The sequence below is a fragment of the Coffea arabica genome, chromosome 2e (assembly GCF_036785885.1).
Source record: "Coffea arabica cultivar ET-39 chromosome 2e, Coffea Arabica ET-39 HiFi, whole genome shotgun sequence".
NCBI lineage: Eukaryota > Viridiplantae > Streptophyta > Magnoliopsida > Gentianales > Rubiaceae > Coffea > Coffea arabica.
In genome coordinates this window covers 34,823,811-34,841,161 of record NC_092313.1, presented here as the reverse complement: position 1 = coordinate 34,841,161, position 17,351 = coordinate 34,823,811, and the positions used below count along the sequence as shown (strand labels likewise).

Sequence of the window (17,351 nt, the reverse complement as noted above, 5' to 3'; positions counted from 1 at the left end):
ACGTACCCAAACTCACATGAATCATCTAATTTGATAACTCTTCCCTAAAATTTACCTTTCCTAACTCTACAGTCCTATCTTTTTAATCCTTTCATTATTTAGGATTCATTATCTCACTTTTTAAGTGTTTTTGGACATATAAAAAGTTAGAATTATTTTTCCAAGTTGCTGCCTCATTTTTAAGTGTTTTTAATCAAATAAAAAGCTAGAATTGCAATCATCGAGAAAAAGTAAACTTTCGGATGTAAATTTGGTGAAATACAATCTTTTTATCAAAATTTTGCTAAATTACCACCAAAAGCAACCTTCTAAATACACCTTTATTAATTTAAAATTCATACATAAATTTTTCTTTACATGAACTTTTTGGTGTACATGTGCTAAATGAAAAGTCATCTAGATGCTTGCACGATATTAATATTGAATTTATTCTAAGTGCAAATAAAATGTCATAATTGTTATTTTCATACTCAAATTTAATGTTAGAGTATAATTTCAACATTCAAATTTTAAAACTTTAAAAATACAAACCTATTGAATAAAATCCAACATGAAAATTATAAAAATCAAACCTATTAAATTGCCTTAAGCTTGCTAAATACAAAAAAAAAAAAGGATAAGTTTAAGACTGCAAGAAAATTGATTTAGTAATTGTAACATAAATTATTAAAAAATAAGAGTAATTGAATATATCATTAGAAGATTTTGATAAATGATTATTGTATCCAGAAGGAAAGTGATAAAGAAATCATTGGGTGAATAACTAAAAAAATAGGACTAATCACATTATCTCGAGGATTTGGCTAGATAAATTAATCCTCTTTAATGAAGGAATAAATGGGACTAAAGTGATAAAGATATAATAGGGTAAATAATTTTAAAATGAGACTAATCAATTATCCCTGAAAATTTTGGCTTGACAAATGTATTTTATTTAATTAAGGAGTAAAAAGGACTTAAAGTATAAATAATAAACTATAAACGGTTTATGAAGGAGATAGTGGGAAAGTTTTAAATTTTAAATTTGACTAGTAATAGGATTAGTTATAACCCATTATTTTAAAGTTTTAATTAGATTTTATGTATTAAAATAAATACAAAAATCTAGAAAAAAAGAATGAGAAGTTTGGAAGTCATTGAGAGGCTTCTTGCTAAAAACCCCTTATGCAATACATATAGATATAGATATGGCATCGCTTTTGTAATATAATTTATACTCCTTCGATTCCATTGAAAGTGTCATACTTTTAATTTTAAAATGTTTTAAAATATTTATCATATTGCAGAAGTTAAAGCACATTTTAGTCTTTTTTTTAATATAACCCTTCTTTCTGACCATATGCATGTTACTATTCAAATTTAAAATTTAAATTTATCATGGTAAATTTGAAAAGAAAAGTACAAACATCACAATTAAATCACTATTCTTAAAATATTGGATTCTCTAAACATGACTAAATAATTGAAATGAATGGAATATATATATATATAAAGATAAAAAAAATATAAAAAAATTATTGAAAAATGTATCCATAACAACGCAAGTCAAATAATATTTCAAATAATTTTATATCCAAACACAGCTATCCATTAATTATGATTGCTTTTATAAAGATTAGGAAAATAAAAAAGTAGGCCCGTGCATTCGTAAATTTTATCAAAGCAACTTTGGGGTAAACCGCCAAAGGCACACGCAGCACCGCTACGTGGTGTTCGCATTTGTATAATATGATTTGAAGGAAGAGCGCAATATGGACTTGAAGGGATGGGATTGGCAGGATTGTCAAGATGATTGCAAGAGCATCTTCCACAGCTTTCCAACAAGGCAACAACTAGTCTTAAGCACGTGTTTAGGTCCTTTAGGAAAGCTGACGGTTGAAAGAAGACTTGTTTTCTTGTAAGCCTATGAGCATTTATAAATTTGTTGAAAACGATTGCAAGGACGTCTCTAGAAAAGTCTGTTTAATTTAATGTAATGATTATCTTTCATCAAAGATTGCAAGGATATTGCGGACCCACAACTACCACACGTAATGTAATGTAATGATTAATTAATTCAATTTAGTTGTAGATATTATCTTTCGTACCGATAAAAATATGATTTTGGGGAAAATTCTATTGCGAGACCCACAACTACGACGCGCAAACGATTATGAAGCGTCCAATCCTTTGTTTAATTTAATGTAATGTAATGTATATATATATATATGAAAGTAGTTATTTTAATTAGAGTTGTTTCTCATTCCTACGTGGCATGTTTAATTGAAAAAAATTAATGAATTATGGGTCACTTGAATTTTACCCATATTAAATTCTAATTGGATTATATTATAAGTTTAAAAATTATCTCTAATTTTAAAATAACTTTGAAAAATAAATAATCTTATCTTAAAGATACTGTTTTAAAAAACACCAACCTTATCTTAATGATTTTGCTTTCTATCAAATTATTACATATAGAACTATAGTAAAACCTCAATTCACAATTATTAAAATTTTACATATCCCAAATTACTTCTTTAATCACAATTATTGAAATCTTATATATCTCAAATTACTTTCTTTTACAACCGTATCTTTGATTAGTATTCAGATTGATCATCATTTATTCCCTTAATTTTAAATTAACTTAGTGTAAAAAAAAAAAAGAATTACCTGTTATACCGACAGATTTACTAATATTGTTGGAAACTAAATATTTATTGATGGAGAAAAATGAACTGCTGGATTTTTCTACTTAATTAAATATGAATATATAGTTCTAGATTTATGGTCATTATAAAAATCTATATTATCAAAAAGAATATTTGTAAAAAGAAAGAATATCTACCAAAATTTGGATATAAGGTACATGATTTGATGTATAATATCATATAATAACACATTTTTAAAAGTTCGTAAATAATTGAAAATTTAGAACACATTAATGTTTTAAAGTTAATATAGATGAACATGTAGGATTTTTGTTATTTTTTGTATTTAAATTATTTATATTTATATAAATTTGCAATAAATCAAAAAAGATCATGCTAACGCATGTACAAAATTCTAGTGATGAATTTAATTTAATTAAGTTTTAGAAACTCTATTTAATTTAATGTAATGATTATCTTTCGTACCGATAAAAAATGATGTTGGGGAAGAATCTCTTGCGAGCTTCACAACTACGACACGCAAACGGTTGCGAAGAGCCCAATCCTTTGTTTAATTTAATGTAACATAATGATTAATTTAATGGAATTTAGTTCTAGAAACTCTATTTAATTTAATGTATTATCTTTCGTACCGACGAAAAAAAAACAGATCTTCGAGAAAAGTTTGCTGCGCGACCCACAACTACGACACGGAAACTCACGATGAGCCTAATCCTTCAGCGGATACGACGCTCTGTTAGGACTGCACCTACCATTTGTCGATCCCTTTGTTATTGACGTGGTTACAAATTAGTCAGGCTCTCTGGCCGAGGGGATGAAACTTGAAACTTGAAAGTAGACGGAATCGAGGCAAGTGAATGTCCAACATCGGTCTTGGGGGATGGGTTTGGGTAGATAAGTCTCCTGAGCGTCTTCAAAAGTTGCCGATTTTTGAAGATTGCTCGGGAATCTAGGTTTATTTGTCGAATTCTTACTTTCGTAAGAAAATGTCAGGAATGTTCAATATGACAAAAAGAAATAAAGAATGTTCATAAAATTAAGACTAATTTGATATAGGATTTGAGTTATTTATGATGTGAATAGTATGTTAAGAAAAACAAAAAAATTTAAACAGTTCAGGAGACAAAAAAGGTAACAAAAGAACTATTCTTATGAAATTTTAACTTTCTATTACTTTGATACAAGAGGGTTTATCCTTATTTACAAGGGAATTCAAAGTACATCAAAAACATCTTCAAAATGGTAATAACATTATCTTGTAAGTCCTCATCGTTTTATTCATAGTCATGCCAATTTTATTAAAAGTCGTGATAGCTTTATTAAAAGTCAAATAATTTTTATCACCTTAAAAGTCATGAACTTTAAAAACGTGAACAGTTTCAGTGGCGGAGCCAGAAAAAATTTTCAGCGGGGGCAAAAATAATTCTAAAAGTTTTTACACTCTCTTTTTCTAGTTTTTTAAGAAAAAAAATTTTCACCAACAAGTACAAATGATGCATATATTCCATGAAAAACATAAAAAGACGAATTCAAAGATATTAATGTAATAATAATTTTATTTCAAAAAGCAAGTTAAACCATTTACGATTGTTCATGACGAGTTTTTATATTTTGATAACGGTTTACAATCTTTTCATTTTGAACTTCACGAAATATATTTTTCTCAATAAAAGTAACTAAACAATCATTCATCCAAGTGTTTTCCATTCTATTTCGTAACCAATTTTTCACTATATTCATAACTGAAAAATCTCTTTTTATGGTAGCTGTAATAACATGTAAAATAAAAAACAACTTTAGGAGTATATAAATTAATGAATACACAAAACTTCGAGGGCACACTCAAAATTACATCAAATTTTAATGGGTATTATAGAAATTTAAGGGGGCCCTCAGTGTCCCAGTGTAAATCCACCCCTGAACAGTTTATTACTATTTAGAGGATGAGATAAATGTGATATACATTCATAATATTTAATTATTTCGTAGAAATATCCAATTTGACAAGTACGTCTGACTAAAGCAGTAAAGCACCCATACTTGACTAAACTTTTGGTCGTTTGTTGCAACAAAAAAAAAAAGACTATCCCAAAGAATTAGACCGTTTGGACAACCAGTCAAAACAACTATTGGTTGGATGATTAAGCAGAAATTTAACGCAAGGCTGGACGGAATCATGTGACCATTTTGTCCGGAAGAGATGATTTTGGATGAATCTAAAATTTGACTAAACAAATTCAAAATTTTAAGTCATCTGTGTCTATATGTATTGTTGGGAGGATTTTTATGATGGTTAAATCAGAATGTTTGTAACTCCTCATTCTTTCTTTTTTATATATAGAATTTTGAATTTTAAATTGTTATTTATTCTTTTATGCCTTTTGAATTTAAAAGTAAGAAGTGGTCTACTTATATAGGAATTTGATTTGAAATCTATCAATGTGAGGGTAAATAAAGAGGAAAAATTACCAACCATACTAAAAGTAAAAAAGTAAAAAATAATATTTTACTTTTCAACTTAGTGTCTGTTTGATAACATAAAAAAGTGCTGAAACTGAATTCATTCAGACATTCAGATGTTTTGGGTGTTTGATAAATAAAAATTTTTCTGCTGAACTTATTAAGTGGTGCTGAATTTGTATGTATTTTTTTCAGCACAAGAATCGTAACTGAATGCTTAATTTGATAAGAATCAAGAGATTTACTTCAATTACTTTATTTTATCTACCAAATCTATCCTTGTTTGTTAATTACATTCAAAATCCTTATCTAATTAAACAACCTAATATTTTCTATCCAAAATCCTTATCTAATTAAACAACATGCCATTCTCTGTCTAATGGCTTTCTACTTCTATTTTTTCCCTATTTAATGACTTTTTTACAATTTCTCCATGCTCCTCACATCTGTGTACTCCTTATTTTTTTTCCATCTTTCTACTCTTTCATAATTTTGTCATTTTTTTCCTCCCAATTTTTTTTATTGCTACCGTACTCACCGATCTCAAATTCATTATTTCCAAGGTAAGTGACATTGATTATTTGTTGTTTTGCTTCAACATTTTTCCATTGAAGTAATTAAATTTCTAAATAATTTGGTATGAATTTAAAACTTGTTTATTGCAGCTTCCTTTTGCTTATATTTGGACTTTTCTTATCAAACTCTGATTTAAAAAAATATTTGCACCGATATTTGGACTTTTTCATAATATATTTATTCTTTTATATTACTTTGATTTAAAAATAAATATTGTCATTTTCATACCTAACAATTTTAAGCTAATTAAATCATAGGTTCCATTTCCTTTTTGGATTAAAAGATAGAAGGGCAAAATTGTACAATTTAGCTTATTAAGCATTAAGTTATAAATGTTTATCAAACAGTATAAATATGTTCAGCATTAAGATTCAGATATTCATATATCTTTTTTCAGTGCTTAATATTCAGCAAATTAATTGTTTCAGTATTCAGCATTCAGAATTCAGAATTCAGAATTCAGATTCAGTTTTATCAAACGGAGCCTTAGTAATCCTAACTAAAAGGGCAAATTATATAGAAAACAAAAGGAAACTAATATTCATTGGTTTTGGATTTAAAATATCAATAATGGTATTATTTGTGAATCCTAAATTATGAACTCACTGAATAAAAACAAAGTACTATTAGTCTAAAAAACCAAATTATGGATTTAAAGGGTTTGGGAGAATGGTGAAGGGAAAATAATAGGAAATTGGGTGGCAATGATAGAAAACTAGAGGCTAGCTATATGCTAGGGAAGATAATAACGAGGAGTTAAAGAGTGGTGGAAAAAATTGAAAAAAGAAGGTGAACTATTATAAGATGGGAGAAGAAAGGGGAGAGGAAAGGATGGAATTGTGGGAATATGACAGAAAGAATGACACTGTGATAAAAGGTTTGAAAGTCATAGAAGGCAGCGGATAGTCAGTTAGCAGGTAAAAGAGGATGAAAAGGATGATAGTTTTTAATAATTTTGAAAATTATACAAATACATCTTACAAAGATTATTTTAAATCTATATTAAACTTTATGAAGAATATTATTCTATAAGCACTCAACAATTTTAGGATTACAAGATGGAAGAAATAATTTTCTAAAATTGAGGAAAATGAATTAGTTATACTTCATTTTTTTTAAGTTAAAATTTTTGATAAATAGGTTTAACATGATATATTGATAAATAAGTTTACAATGGCTCTATCATGTAAATCATTATAAATTAAATTATTTTATTCAAATTGTTATCATATATTGACAAAATAATAGGTTAACAAAAATTGGTTTCAACTTATTTAAGATATTAAAATTAAGAAAGTCTGTTTTGTATTTACAAAATAAATTTTTTTTAACATGTTAAACATGCACTTCTTTGATTTTTTTTTTTTTTTGCCTTTTTCATAGACTATATCTTATACTATAATATATAAGTTTTGTTTTGAATTGAAATACAATCCGTATCTTACACGGGTCAGAATGGTAGTGAATAGCGTGCTGGAATGTAGGAAAAGTTGTGCCTTCTCAAATGGCTAAATGAAGAAGTTAATCAAGGGTTTGTCGACATTTGAAAGATTAATGATTTCACACCCTCAAGATAAGGAATTAGACTAATTTCTTAGAATATTGTTAAAAAAATTGATAAAAATAAGAAAAGTAGTGGATCTTTTCTTCATCTGCAGAATCGACATCATGAGTGCTACATGTCCTTTCATGCATATACATATACATACATACATATATATATATATATATATATGTTTCACATACCTACATTTTTTGACCACATTCAAACGCTTACACATATTTTCAATTTTTTCCAACAAATGGGGGGCTATTGTAAAATAGGGGGCTCATGCAGTACATGCGGCCCTTAACTTCCAATTTTTTTTAAAAAATAACATTTCTAAAAAAGTTCAAAAAAAATAATAAAAAAGGTGTTTAGTAGCTGCATGCAAGCGGTGCCGATATTTGCTGATTTTGCCAAAATCGGCACCACTAAATGAAGAAAAGATCCACCACTTCCCTTATTTTTCCGATTTTTTAAAATTTTTTTTAACAATATTTTGAGAAATATTATCCTATATTGATTATATATTGATATCATATATTGATAAAACAATAGGTTAACAAAATTTGGTTTCAACTTATTTAAGATATTAAAATTAGGAAAGTCCATTTTGTATTTACGAAATAAACTTGTTTTAAACATGTTAAGCATACACTTCTTTGAAATTTTTTTCCTCTTTTGCATATGCTTTGGGAAAAATGGCCAATTTAGTCCCTAAACTTTTTTTTTCTTGTCGATTTCGACCTTATATATTATTTGTAGCCAATTTGATCCTTAAACTTATATTCCAGTTCCAATCAAGGAACTCAGCGGCGGAGCCACCGCATAATTTCCTTCAAACTCCTAATTGAGCAACCCAAAAAGGGTATTTTAAGGATTTCGATGATGGGGCTAAATTAACAAACAGATAAGTTTTGTGAGAAATACCCAAAACTCAAAACAAAAACAAAAAATTTTTCAAAGCTGCCAAGCGGTGCTGGTGGGGTTGCTTCCATGCTCCATGGCACTGCTTAAAATTCTAGCAAATTCCCTGCTCCATGGCACGGCTTGCTTCCATCATTCTTGATGTACACATACCACTTCCCTGTAAGCCGTGCAGCAGCAATATTGCCAACTTGTTTGGATAGACTGGGAGGGATAGTCCCATTAAGAAAATTGGTATTAAGATCCAACCAAAGCAAGCTACGGCAATCCTCTAATTCTGCAGGAATATTCCAAGACTCACAAGATTTGACCACTCAACTGGTTATTTCAGAGTGAAATCTAATTCAAATTCGTACAATTGTTGAGACTAGCAGGGGTTGATCCATTCAGATCATTGAAATCAAGAATCAGATTCTCTAAGCAAGTACATTAGCCCTTGTGGGATTTCTCCATAAAGCTGATTTAACGAAGCAATCAAATCACGAAGCTGAGATATGATCCCAAGCTAGATGGGATTGTCCTAGTCAAGAAGTTAAAACTGAGATCAAGGGATTCCAACTTGAAACAATTACTCAAACTCTTTGGTATTGAACCGGTGTGCAAATTATTCTGAAGATACAACACTTGCAAATTGTTCCTGGGGTCCTGACAAATCCCAAATGAATCACCTCAGATAGATTGTTAGAACTCACATCCAAAGTCTCCAAACTGACCATCTTGGACAAAGATTCATGCAAAGAAACAATGAAAATATTGAATAACAAGGACAAATTCTTCGAGTTACTCATCGTCACAAGGGTATCAACAGGTAATTCACCAGAAAATTTATTGTTTGAGCTATCAAATAGTTCCAAAACAGGGCATGCACCAAAGCTTTCAGGGACATTACCTGACAAATTATTGCAGGACAACACCAACTCCACCAAGCTTGGACACAAATCAGACAGATAAGGTGGTAAACACCTTGGAAATCATTTCCTCCCAGATACAAAAACAGCATAACCCCACCAGCACCGCTTGGCAGCTTTGAAAAATTTTTTGTTTTTGTTTTGGGTTTTGGATATTTCTCACAAAACTTATCTGTCGGTTAATTTTTGTTACAACCCCACCATCGAAATCCCTAAAATACCCCTTTGGGTTGCTCAATTAGGAGTTTGAAGGAAATTATACGGTGGCTCTGCCACTGAGTTCTTTGATTGGAACTGAAATATAAGTTTAAGGATCAAATTGGCTACAAATAATATATAAGGACGAAAAAGTTTAGGGACTAAATTGGCCATTTTCCCTATACTTTATCCTTTACTATAATATATAAGTATTGTTTTGAATTGAAATATAAATCAGTGTATTGCATGGTCAGAATGCTAGTGAATAGTGTATTAAAAATGTAGGAAAATTGGTGCCTTCTCATATGGCTAAATGAAAAAGTTAATCAAGGGTTTGTCGACATTTGAAAGATTAATGATTTCACACCCTCAAGATAAGGAATTAGGGCTATTGTAAAATAGGGGGCTGCATGCAGTACATGCGGCCCTTAGTTTCCAAAATTTTTCTAAAAAAGTTCAAAAAAAAATAATAAAGAAAGGTGTTTAGTAGCTGCATGTAAGCGGTGCCGATTTTTGTTGATTTTGCCAAAATCGGCACCCCTAAATGAAGAAAAGATCCACCACCTCCCTTATTTTTCCAATTTTCTTTTAAAATTTTTTTAACAATATTTTGAGAAATATTATCCTATTCGAATACTGGGGATGCAAAGAGTATTTAGAATATTATCCGATTAGAATTACTATATCTCTAATTTATTTGCAAGTACTCGCTTAATGAAAAATTTTATGTTAGACATGACCAACTACTTGGTACGAAGGACAAATTAATAAAAGCTTCATTTGGACATACAAAGTTCCAACTCACATTTCAAATTTCACAGTCAGGTGTATATGGTAAAATAAAAAACCAATCATGCAAATACAAAGCTTAACATTTTCCCCTATTAAAAAAGATAAATAGGAAGCTAGATAATTATTTATAAATTCAAGGAAAGAATACGAGCAACAAAACATTGCACCCCCTAGATGTTTTTAAATTGTATTTTTGCACCTAAACAGTTTTGGCTTAATTTATCGAATGTTCTCTTCACCGTTTTGCCTTCTTATGCAGATGGAACCATAGAACTTTTATACTATGCGGTAAAAAAGAACAAAGAGTAAATGGCATTATTCTGTATCCAAACATACAAAATTGTGTTCAATTGTTCCGAAACTCACGATTCCCGTGAAAATTGCTTCTCTGACTTTAGCATTGCAAAGAACAAGTGGACGAACCAAGGGTATTTTTAGATGAATAAAAGTTAGTATTGTACGTCAGGATAACCAAATATACACTAAACATACCCTTCTCATATTATAATCATAATGGACATCATTCTTAAGTATAGTTAATAAATACTCATATTATACCTATATAATACATGTTCATATATATTATTTTAAAATTATTCTAAAAAACACTTGTACCTTTCAATTCACCGTATAAAGCATGTAATAAACTTTTAACGTATTATACTTCATGAATTATATTTCAATTTTTGAAAAAATTTAAAATTTGAATAAGGATAATGACATACTTTTGAATTATATACAAAATAAGAGCAGTGTACATCATAAATAACTAGAAAATTATACATATTTAAGTAACAAAATAATAAAATTTTAATATATTTAATGTATCATACACAAAATTTAAGTAAATTTAATAATAATGTATCATACACATTATAATAAATTTAAGTAATAAAATTTTAATAAATGTAATGTATCATACACAAAGTAAGTTTAAAATTCGTATAAATATAGCACAATCTTTGAAATGTAAAGTAAATTTTTCCATATTTTTAGTTCTGTAACTTTTAAATATCTATGTCTATATGTATTGCAGAGTGGGATTTTAAAATGGTTAAATCAGAGTACTTACAACTCCTCATTCTTTTTTTTAATAGAATTTTGAATTTTTTAAATTGTTATATATCCATTCATGTCTTTTGAATTTAAAAGTAAGAAGTGACCCCCTTATATAGGTATTTGATTTGAAGTCTATTAATGAGGGTTAATAAAGAGGAAAAATCACCAACCCTACTAAAAGTAAAAAATTAAATAACAATATTTTACCCTTCAACTTAGTAATCCTAACTAAAAGGGCAAATTATATAGAAAACAAAAAGAAAATAATAGTCATTGGTCATGGATTTAAAATATCAATAATGGTACCATTAGTGAATCTTAAATTATGAAATCATTGAATAAAAAACAAAGTACTACTAGCCTAAAAAAACAAATTATGGATTTAAAGGGTTTGGGAGATTGGTGAAGGGCAAATAATAGGAAATTGGGTGGCAATGATAAAAAAGTAGATACTAGCTATAGACGAGGGAAAAACAATAACGAAGAGTTAAAGAGTGGTAGGAAAAATCAAAAAAGGAAAGTGAACTATTACAACATTGCACGAAGAGTGGGGAGAAGAAAGAATGGGATTGTGGGGATATGACAGGAAGTATGGCACCGCGATAAAAGATCTGAAAGTCATAGAATGCAGCAAATAGCTAGTTAGCAGGTAAAAGAGAATGGAAAGGATGATAGTCTTTAATAATTTTGAAAATTTTAAAAATACAGCTTACTAAGATTATTTTAAATCTATATTAAAGTTTATGAAGAATATTATTCTATGAGCACTCAACAATTTTAGGATTACAAGATGGGAGAAATAATTTTCTAAAATTGAGGAAAATGAATTAATTATACTTTATATTTTTAATGTTAAAAATTTTGATATATAGGTATAACATGATATATTGATAAATAAGTTTACAATTGCTCTATTATGTAAATGGTTATAAATTAAATTATTTTATTCAAATTGTTATCATATATTGACAAAACAATAGGTTAACAAAATTTGGTTTCAACTTATTTAAGATATTAAAATTAAGAAAGTCCATTTTGTATTTACGAAATAAATTTTTTTTAACATGTTAAACATACACTTTTATAAATCTTTTTTGCCTTTTTCATATACTTTATTCTATACTATACTATATAAGTATTGTTTTGAATTCAAATATAAATACTAGTGTATATACTATTTACATACGAATTTATATATGTAATCTTGCCGACCATGCATTTATATGCTAAATTGTTATCTGAAAGCATTTTTATGCCAAATTGTTGCTGGAAAAAAAATTCCATATAATATTTGATCTCTTAAAGAGAGGCGTTGTGGTGGAGTTCAGCTTAAACTTAGGGATGACAACGGGGCGGGGTGGGCCGGGGGACCCACAAATTCCCCCGCCCCCGCCCCGCCCTGTCCCCCATCCCCCACTCCCCCCGCCCCGCCCCGCTTCCTCCGCAGGGGCTAATTTTAGAAGTGTATTTATGATACAGCAATTTACCGTCATATTGTAATTTTACCTTCTAGCTGAGTTTCACTACATTGTAATATTGTAAGTGTCCTAATAAACAACATTTTAAGTGGTGTCTTTCTTGACACTATTATAATTATTGAGGATTTTATAATAGTTGCAGCTTGAGTTTCGACTAATTGTTTTTCTTCACTAAATCAATACAATGATCTTATTTACAGGGACAAATCAAGCCAAGAAACAATATATATATATATATATATACACGGTAAGTATTACTCCTTCCTTTCATCTTATAAAGTTTGTTGCACTTCAAAAATTGCAATTTTTATTAATAGTGGATAGAATTTGAAACTTCATGTGTAGTGTCTAGCTCTTAAAGAATTGTGGGGCCATGATATTTGTTCAACCCTGGGTTTTGAAAAACAACAGAATCTTAGATATTTGAAAGTTCTACCAAGTCTTAGATTGTTGTGATCTCAAGTATTTAATAACTGTTACGTACTACAAAAATTGTTGTTTTAGTTTCCTTGATAATAGTATATGAACTCATAAAAAGACTCATGCATTAAACTTTTACGGAGTGTCTCAGGAGTAAATGACTAAATGGAGAAATTAAATAGAAATATATCATCTAATTTATATAAATCACAAATAATTTGGAACAATCCAACAAAGAATGGCAATATCAACGGATGGAGTGGATTTTTCTATGACCTGACCCTCTTTATCATGGAATTGTATATGGTAAGAATGGTATGGGCTTTCCCACCCTAGGAACGTCAATCTGGTGCCATTTAAGCACGACACGTAGCTCAATTCTGGAGGGCACCAGACAACGCATGTGCTGCTCCAAAAACGCTGACATTATTGTTTTTTCTTCTCTCTTTCCCCACAAATACCAAAGCAATATTGTGTACGGGATTCCGGCATGTTGATATAAACAAATAAAAGAATAAAAAATTCTCTTGGCCACACCGCACAATTTGATTTTGATGGGCACGACGCTGGGGATAGTCATAATTTACCGCACTAAATTTTGCCGCTTTAGTTGTTCTAATCCAGGCTGGCAAATTACGAAAACAACATTTCTTTTAAGTATCGTTTCGTGATTAAGACAATCAATCATACGATATAATATGGCATCGCTTTTGTAATATAATTTATACTCCTTTCGTCCCATTGAAAGTGTCAGATTTTTTATTTTAAAATATATTAAAATATTTATCATATTGCAAAAGTCAAAGTACATTTTAATCTTTTTTTTAATATAACCTTTATTTCTAATCACATGCATATTACTATTCAAATTTAAAATTTAAATTTATTATAGTAAAATTAAAAAGAAAAGTACAAAACATCACAATTAAACCACTATTCTTAAAATATCGATTTTTTTTTGTAAGAATATTACTGTAACACTTTTTATATTTTACTTTCAAACATTGATATATTTATCATAAATTAAATATTTGAAAGTAAAATATCCATAAAGAAACGGTACTTTAAATGGGTAATGCATATTTGCCTATAAACTATATCCCTTAAAGTTTATTAATTATTAATTGATTTGTAGTATTTTGTCATTTATTGGACATGTAGCACAAAGGGCAAATCTGATATAAAATTCTAATTTCACTCCCTAAAACAATATTTTAATCGTTTGGACTGAATTTGCAAAGAATTGGTAAGTTTAGGGGAGGTCAGTGCAATTTTTCAAACCACAGGGAAGGTCAGTGCAAGTGTTAGAAATCTCAGGGGAGGTTTTTGCAATTATCCCTTTGTATTATATGATTTGAAGGAAGAGGGCAACATGGCAGGAAGGGATTGGCAGGATTGTCAAGATGATTGCAAGAGCATCTTGCACAGCTTTCCAACAACTAGTCTTAAGCACGTGTTTAGGAAAGCTGACGGTTGAAAGAAGCTCTTGTTTCCTTGTGAGCCTATGAGCATTTCTTAAATTTGTTGAAAACGTTTGCAAGGACTTCTCTGGAAAGTCTGTTTTATTTAATGTAATGATTATCTTTCATCAACGATTGCAAAGATATTTTTAGAAACTCTGCTTAATTTAATGTAATGATTATCATTCATACCTAGGGATATTCACGAATCGAATCACTTGTGAGCTCGAACTAATTAAATCGAGTTCGAGCTCGAGTTTGAGTTCAAAAACATTAGGCTGGTTGGCTCGCGAGCTCAATTATATATTTATTTCTTATTTTTTATTTTAATAGTAAAATTACACATATATTCCTAATATTTTATTATTTGTTAAAAAATTATTATTTTATTCATTTTTAAAATAAATTTATTATTATTATTATTTTATTTTTTAAGCTCGAGCTCGACTCGAATTTGAGTCGAGTTCAAGCTCGAGTTCGAGTTTCACAAAATTAACTGGAGGCTCGGTTTGATTAGGTCAAAATTCGATTCGACTCAGCTCGTTTGCACCATACCGATAAAACAACGAAAGAATCAGGTGCAAAAATCTATTGCGGGACCCATAACGACCACACGTCAATGGTTACGAGCAGCCCAATCCTTTGTTTAATTTATAATGTACTGTAATGATTAATTAACTCAATTTAGTTCTAGATATGTAATGGTTATCTTTCATACCGATAAAAAAAAATGATTTTGGGGAAAATTCTATTGCTAGACCCACAACTACGATGCGCAAACGATTATGAAGCGCCCAATCCTTTGTTTAATTTACGGTAATGTAATATATATATATATATATATATATATGAAAATAATTATTTTAATTAGAATTATTTCTCACTCCGATATGGCATGTTTAATTGAAAAGAATTAACGAGTTATAGGTCATTTGAGTTTTATATACATTAAATTCTAATTAGATTATATTATATATTTAAAAATTATCTCTAATTTTAAAATAACTTTAAAAAATAACTAATTTTATCTTAAAGATATTGTTTTAAAAACAACCAACCTTATCTTAATGATTTTACTTTCTATCAAATTATTACATTTAGAGTTAGAGTAAAACCTCAAATCACAATTATTGAAATTTTATATATCTCAAATTACTTTCTTAATCATAATTATTGAAATCTTACATATCCCAAATTACTTTCTTTTACAGCCGTACTGTTGATTAGTATTCAAATTGTTCATCATCTATTCCCTTAATTTTGAATTAACTTACTTAAAAAAAAGAATTAACTATTACACCGATAAATTTACCAATATTGTTGAAAACTAAATATTTATTAATCGAGAAAAATGAACTGCGGGATTTTTCTACTTAATGAAATATGAATATATAGTTTTAGATTTATGGTCATTATAAAAATTTATATTATCTAAAAGAATATTGATAAAAAGAAAGAATATCTACCAAGTTTTTGATATGTGGTACATGATTTGATATATAATATCGTATTATAGTGAAAATATGTAAACACATTTTTAAAAATTAGTGAACAATTGAAAATTTAGAATACATTAATGTTTTAAAGTTAATATTTATATGAACATGTAAGATTGTGGTTAATTTTTGTATTTATATTATTTATATTTATATAAATTTGCAATAAATAAAAAAAGATTGTGTTAAGGCACGGGCAAAATACTAGTGATCTATTTAATTTAATTTAGTTTTAGAAACTCTATTTAATTTAATGTAATGATTATCTTTCATACCGACAAAAAATGATGTTGGGGAAGAATCTATCGCGAGATCCACAACTACGACACGCAAACGGTTGTGAAGAGCCCAATCCTTTGTTTAATTTAATGCAGCGTAATGATTAATTTAATTGAATTTAGTTCTAGAAAATCTGTTTAATTTAATATATTATCTTTCGTACCGACGAAAAAAAAAGGATTTTGGAGAAAAGTTTGTTGCGGGACCCACAACTACGACACGCAAACGGTCGCAAAGAGCCCAATCCTTCAGCGGATGCGACGCTCTATTAGGACAGCTCCTACCATTTGTCGATCCTTTGTCACTGACGTGGTTTTCGGATTAGTCGCCCGCTTGTCCGTTCTTTGCCCGAGGGGATGAAACTTGACGATTTTGCATATTTTCAATTGCGCGTAACATTCTTTGTACATCGCGTAATTTTTTTACACATCGCATAACTTTAAAGCAAATTTTTGTAGGTTCCATACATGACGTGGAAATCGAGTTACAACTTGTGATTTCAATCACACAAATTTTTGAGGTCAGATCATGGCCATTAACCGTTCAGGACGGTCATACTGACCGTCCCTGCCCCATTTCCAAACTGGAGAGTAGACGCAATCGAGGCCAGTGAATGTCCAATTTGACAAAAAGAAAGAAAGAAAGAATGTCTGTTATAGAATTAAGACTAACTAGTATTTTGACCCGTGCTATGATTATATTTCAAATCAAAATAATATTATATATATTTATATATATATAGACTAAAAATTTTAAAGAAGTGTATGCTTAACATGTTAAAAAAATTTTAATTTATAATGATTTACATGATAGAGGAATTGTTAACTCATTTAAGGAAAGGGTTAGATTGGGTGGTAAGGTGAAAAGAGTTTTCTAAAAAAAAAAATCAATTTATCAGCATCCGACAAAACATATTATCTTATACCCATATATCAAAACTTATAATAAAAAAAATTATAACCAATTTATTTTCTTCCATTTTTAGAAAAAAAAACTTTCTCCTATCTTGTATCGCTAAAATTGTTGACTGCATTTAGATTAGCATTTTTCATAAACTTTAACGTATATTTAAAAAAAATCTCTGTAATATATGTTTTTAGA

The 17,351-nt window shown here is 29.0% G+C and overlaps 1 long non-coding RNA gene across 1 annotated transcript; it reads right to left on the bottom strand.

Moving 5' to 3' along the window:
• Window positions 1-8,427: 8,427 nt before the first annotated feature.
• On the bottom strand, window positions 8,428-9,728 carry LOC140036999 (uncharacterized). The gene is made up of 2 exons (XR_011840756.1): window positions 9,050-9,728; window positions 8,428-8,876 (listed from the first exon to the last, which is right to left on the bottom strand). It is a non-coding gene; the product is annotated as an uncharacterized lncRNA (long non-coding RNA).
• Between the last annotated feature and the right edge of the window lie 7,623 nt (window positions 9,729-17,351).